This window comes from Candoia aspera, chromosome 3 (genome assembly GCF_035149785.1).
Source record: "Candoia aspera isolate rCanAsp1 chromosome 3, rCanAsp1.hap2, whole genome shotgun sequence".
Classification (NCBI taxonomy): domain Eukaryota; kingdom Metazoa; phylum Chordata; class Lepidosauria; order Squamata; family Boidae; genus Candoia; species Candoia aspera.
In genome coordinates, this window is record NC_086155.1 from 108,472,119 (window position 1) to 108,477,886 (window position 5,768).

Below are 5,768 nucleotides of genomic sequence, written 5' to 3' on the forward strand. Positions count from 1 at the left end.
GAGCATGTTCTCTCCAAGGATCCTTCTGTTTAGAGAACTACAACTGAAAAGACAGCTATGTAAGAAACAATTCTTGCTGTGATCAGTGGTTCCCATTGCCCTGTCAAAGCATTGCCCTCTCAACAGTACATCTGTCTTGAAAAGTTTCAGTCCACATGCCATCATCATCCCCATTCCCAGCCTTTGAGAGATTTTCTGCACTAGTTTATGCCCACATCAGAGGCACTAAATTCTATGCTGTGGTACTAGAGCATGGAAATGCAATTTCTGGGGGACCAAGGACTGCAGTTGTTCCTTAAGCGACAACATAGTGAGCAAAATCCAAAAAGGAAGTGAGAACTGGATAGGAGAGGACAAAGAAATTGGGTGAATAATTTTATTTTGCAATTTTAAAAAAGTCAGTCATCTTTCAATTAATTAAAAATATCACTGTAATTTACCCAGTTTCTAGTAAGGTTGTTCTTTCAGAGGAATTTTTCATAGAGGCTGAGATCTTAAAGAAAACTAAAGTGAAGAAAATTCACTATGCAACCTTATCTTTCTGTAGCTTTCAAGAAATTTAAATACAACCTTGGTTACAATGTTAAAAGTTTTTTAACGCCATGCTCTTCTTTATTACCAAAAGATTACCAGAACTGAACTGCTGAACGTGCTTCCAGATTAGCAGCTCTCTGCTCCACTAGAGAAATTCAGCGGAAGGGACAGTGAAGCAAAAATGAAATGTAATTCTTCATTACAGACATGCTGCTCCACCTCTCACTGAAGACTTAAAGGATGGGAAGTTAGTCACAGAATAACTATTTACCCAAGACATCCAGTTTCTTGTGCACCTTCTTCACCCTTATAATTTTGTAGAGAAATTCAACATAGAGAAAAATGACCAGAAGTGAAAACAAATTTTATTAATCTCCCTGTCTCCTTCTAGATCAGATCTCAATCCTGATGGTGAGTTGGCAGGAGGGTAGCTTAATTAGTTCAGGGCATTTAATTCTTTATGGAAATTCAGAGTGAAGTGGAGCCCATTTCATAGTCTGTGCTGCTATTCCCTCTCCAGAGACTTAAAGCTCATTAGTCAGCTAATTAGGGGGATTCTGTTGCATTTCCAAGGCATGACACTACCCACTACCCTTGTCTGACCTGTAGAAAAATCCTGCATAAAGGGAATAAATTGGCCATCTCCCTCACAGATGAAACCCTGAATGTTCCCCATGAAACTGTCTCCAATCCATATTAAGACAAAGAGAAGTAGAGTACCAGTGGAATGACTGATGCACATCGTTTTTGCATCATCCCCCCAGTCTCTAGCATACTAATGTTGGGGAGAATAATGTTAATATAGTCTACTCTTTCTTAAAAGGACAGTATGTATAAAAGATTGAACTATGTTTGGAAGGAAGGGAGGGAGGGGATGGGAAAGAAGAAGAATGGAAACTATTCCCAAAACATTATGCAGGCAGACACTACAAAATATGACATACCAAAAGCACAACTCTGCAGGGGATTTTCATTTCTGTCCCAACTTGGAAGACCTAAAAACCTATGCAGATTCACCCAGTTTACAGCAGTTTCTGAAACTCTTTGGTATGGCCCCTTTCTTGATAAATACAACTTCTCAGAAGTTCTTGGATTTCTTCTGACTGGTTCATTCTTCTTGTGGAACACTATTTGAGCTGCTGGAGACTCCTGCTGTCAGGGTGTGTATGGTTGTGGGTTTTCCATTGCTCGTTATTGTGTCCCCCTCAGCCCCCACTTATCTGAGAGAAGCAATATGTCTTCTAGCTCTGTGATGACTTCCTTTCCTTTGTGATCAAATATAGCAACTTATACTACTTTTTACTGTACTTGAATACTGGGAGTTCTCTGGGTGGTGGACAATCAGTTAAAACTTCTTCTTATAAAAGGAGTAATCCTATAGAAAAACAGTATAAAGACAATATGAAAAGAACTTACAATAATATACAAACTTTAGAAACCGACCCCCAAAGCAGCATTTTGTTGTTTATTCATTCAGTCGCTTCCGACTCTTCGTGACTTCATGGACCAGCCCACGCCAGAGCTTCCTGTCGGTCATCAACACCCCCAGCTCCCCCAGGGACGAGTCCGTCACCTCTAGAATATCATCCATCCACCTTGCCCTTGGTCGGCCCCTCTTCCTTTTGCCTTCCACTCTCCCTAGCATCAGCATCTTCTCCAGGGTGTCCTGTCTTCTCATTATGTGGCCAAAGTACTTCAGTTTTGCCTTTAATATCATTCCCTCAAGTGAGCAGTCTGGCTTTATTTCCTGGAGAATGGACTGGTTGGATCTTCTTGCAGTCCAAGGCACTCTCAGAATTTTCCTCCAACACCACAGTTCAAAAGCATCGATCTTCCTTCTCTCAGCCTTCCTTATGGTCCAGCTCTCGCAGCCATATGTTACTACGGGGAACACCATTGCTTTAACTATGCGGACCTTTGTTGTCAGTGTGATGTCTCTTCTCTTAACTATTTTATTGAGATTTGTCATTGCTCTCCTCCCAAGGATTAAGCGTCTTCTGATTTCCTGACTGCAATCAGCGTCTGCAGTAATCTTTGCGCCTAGAAATACGAAGTCTGTCACTGCCTCTACGTTTTCTCCCTCTATTTGCCAGTTATCAATCAAGCTGGTTGCCATAGTTTTTTGAGGTTTAGCTGCAGTCCAGCTTTTGCACTTTCTTCTTTCACCTTCATCATAAGACTCCTCAGTTCCTCTTCGCTTTCAGCCATCAAAGTGGTATCATCTGCATATCTGAGATTGTTAATGTTTCTTCCAGCGATTTTAACCCCAGCCTTGGATTCCTCAAGCCCAGCATGTTGCATGATGTGTTCTGCATACAAGTTGAATAGGTAGGGTGAGAGTATACAGCCCTGCCGTATTCCTTTCCCAATCTTAAACTAGTCCGTTGTTCCATGGTCTGTTCTTACCATTGCCACTTGGTTGTTATACAGTGACCAAGTGGCAGCATAACAGCCTACATACAGCAGCATAAGAGACAATAAAAACCAGGAGCACCAGTAATAAGGCAGTGATTCCTAGCACTAGTAAGCAGCATGAAGCAAAAGTAAATTGGAACCCCAGCCTGCAGGGATACTTTTGGGAGATGGGTGGTGATAAATTTGATTAATAAATAAATAAATAATAATACTTCAAGATTCCCAGTGCTGGCCACTGGTGTCTCACCTACAGGAAGGTGGACTTGGATTGTTCCTAAAGCAACTTCTCTGCAGGCAGAAGTCAAGTTGAAGAGCTTTTGGGGAGGGAAGGGTGGCAAAATATCCTATGCAAGAGGGCTAATGGTATTGGAGGTACCAGTAAATTGCTGAATCAATTTTGAAACATCAGCAAGAAATGTGAACACATTTACCAGTTTTGTGGTTCAGCTTGACTTTGTACCTGGGAGGAATTTACAGAATCCGTTGGCTGGGTACTAAAGGCTATCAATCCAGGTTAAACCATTTTCCGATCTGTTTATCCCATAAAGAATAGTGTTGCTATTGACAGCCCTTTGTCCTCTTCTTCCCTCCACCATCCAAGGTAAAGCACTTTTGACTATTCCACCCTCTTGTATCATCCCAAAGTCATGTTCTTATTTGTTTTCAGCCAGCCCAGGGAATACCTGTGGGACAACTAAATACAGGCCAATGTGAGTAAGGTTGCAGGGACTAGAGGACTAAATCACAAGGATTTATATTTGTGATTGGTTTCTCTTGTTATTTTAAAAAAGAACTGCAGTTTGGAGGGAGGAAAGCAACATAAGAAGGAGCAGTTGAGAGCAGTTGCAAAGCAAGGTAAGAATTAAACCACCTGTTTGTCCCAGGGATTGCAGGGTCCAGAACAGCCAGGCTCTGCGTCTATGCCAAAAAGTCTTGTTAAATAATTGGAGAAAATAAACCAAATCTTATAAATAGGTTGTGAATGGGGAGGGGAGACAAAAATCATAGAAACAAGAGGTGGATTTTTTTTTTGATATTATGGGTAAAAGCTTACAAAAAACAGGGTTTTTCATATTGGTTCTATTTATCAAATTTCAAGCAATACCAGTCTGATGCATCTCACTTTCACGCCAAAAAAATTTAGAATACAAAACAAAAATGAACGGCAAGTACACGAGAAGATCTTTCTACTTCTTAAGGAAGTTCTTGCAGAACTGTGTGCATCTCTCCACCTATCCTAATTTTAGGACTGCAAAGAATAGCTGCATTAAATTATTGAAATATATACTTTTTCTTTGATTTCAATTCAGCAATGTGGGCAAGGAATGTTCAGCCAAATTATGCTCATACCAACAGAATGTATTAAGTGAAAAATGATCAAGGATTTGCTTTACTGTATACAGTGGATGCTAGCGAAACAGAGGTATTGTTTATTTCTGACAAATATTGGTGCAAAATTCTGGCTCTTTATTTTTGCCTTTTCATTTGAAGTTCTAATTTGAAAAATTATTAGAAACTTGAATTCACCCTTGTTGAATTAAAAGAAGAAGCTGAAAAAAGACATAATTGATTTGCTCCATCGGCTTGCTTGGAGACTGTCAAAGCCTTAAGGAAAAAAGACCAATGCATCCCACCCAGTGGAAGTTTGGAAAAATCATCCAGGATTCTGTAGTTTATTTTTAATCAATGCACACACTTGGAAAACTATTCATTTTGATTTAGGAGGCAGCAGGGTGGTTCTATAACTATGTAGCCACGCAGTCAGTAGCCTAAGTATGGAAAGAAGAAAGATAGGATAAAATGTTATGTTCCAGATTTCTTACATAGGAGTAAGCAAATGGATCTCTGCTACAGAGACAGGAGTAGTCAGAGCTGAGCAATGGCCTCCCCAGACTTGAGCGATTATCTCTTGGTCACACAAAAAAAGATGTGGAATAAGCTATAGTGGGAGAAGATTGATTAATTAAATGCCTCAATGAGAATCTCTAAAAATCATTCCAAATTACAGGCTTTTTGGTGTCACAAATACAGTGAAGAATGTCAGGCAATCTGGTCCAATCTCATACTGTACAATTGTCAAATTGCTGCTGCTTTTGGTAACACTGTTTTGAAATATACTGTACAGTGATTACAACCTGCCTCGTGTTTTTTATTTATTTATTTATTTTCTATCCTGCCTTTATTTAAATACCTCAAGGTGGCGGAATACCTAATACTCCTTCTTCCTCCTATTTACCCCACAACATACACTAATGGGAAAGAATTCTCAGTTAGTATAAAAGAAGAGGATGGGGGAGACTAAAACTGACAGCACTTGAAGTTACTTTGCCCCATAGATTGCCTGGAACATCTTGGTGAACTGTTTTGACCATGGTAACAAACACATTTAAAATTTGTTTGTGTGTTTCCTAACAAAAAGGAAGACATACATGTCACAAGGTTATCCATCAATTAGATGAATATTTCTGGGTCATAAAAGGACCCTGTTAATTTATGCTGGATAGTCAATGAGTGTATGTATAAGAAAATCTTCCTTCTTTCCTTCTGCTGAGCATCATCTGTGTACAAGAAAAGAGGTCAGCATGTCATAGATTCTTATCTACAGTACATTTCTGATGGGAATCTTATGAGAGATCCACAGTACTTTGGCAACATATTAATTCTCCAGTAATATATCTGGCCATTTGTACCACAAATTTTAGTTGGACCGGCTGTGGATATGTGTTGTTTACTGTGTAGTAAGGATTTGGTCAAATATATATATAGCTTTAAAGAATCTGTTGAAGAAGAATATAATGGCTTGTTCCTCCCTGTTGCAG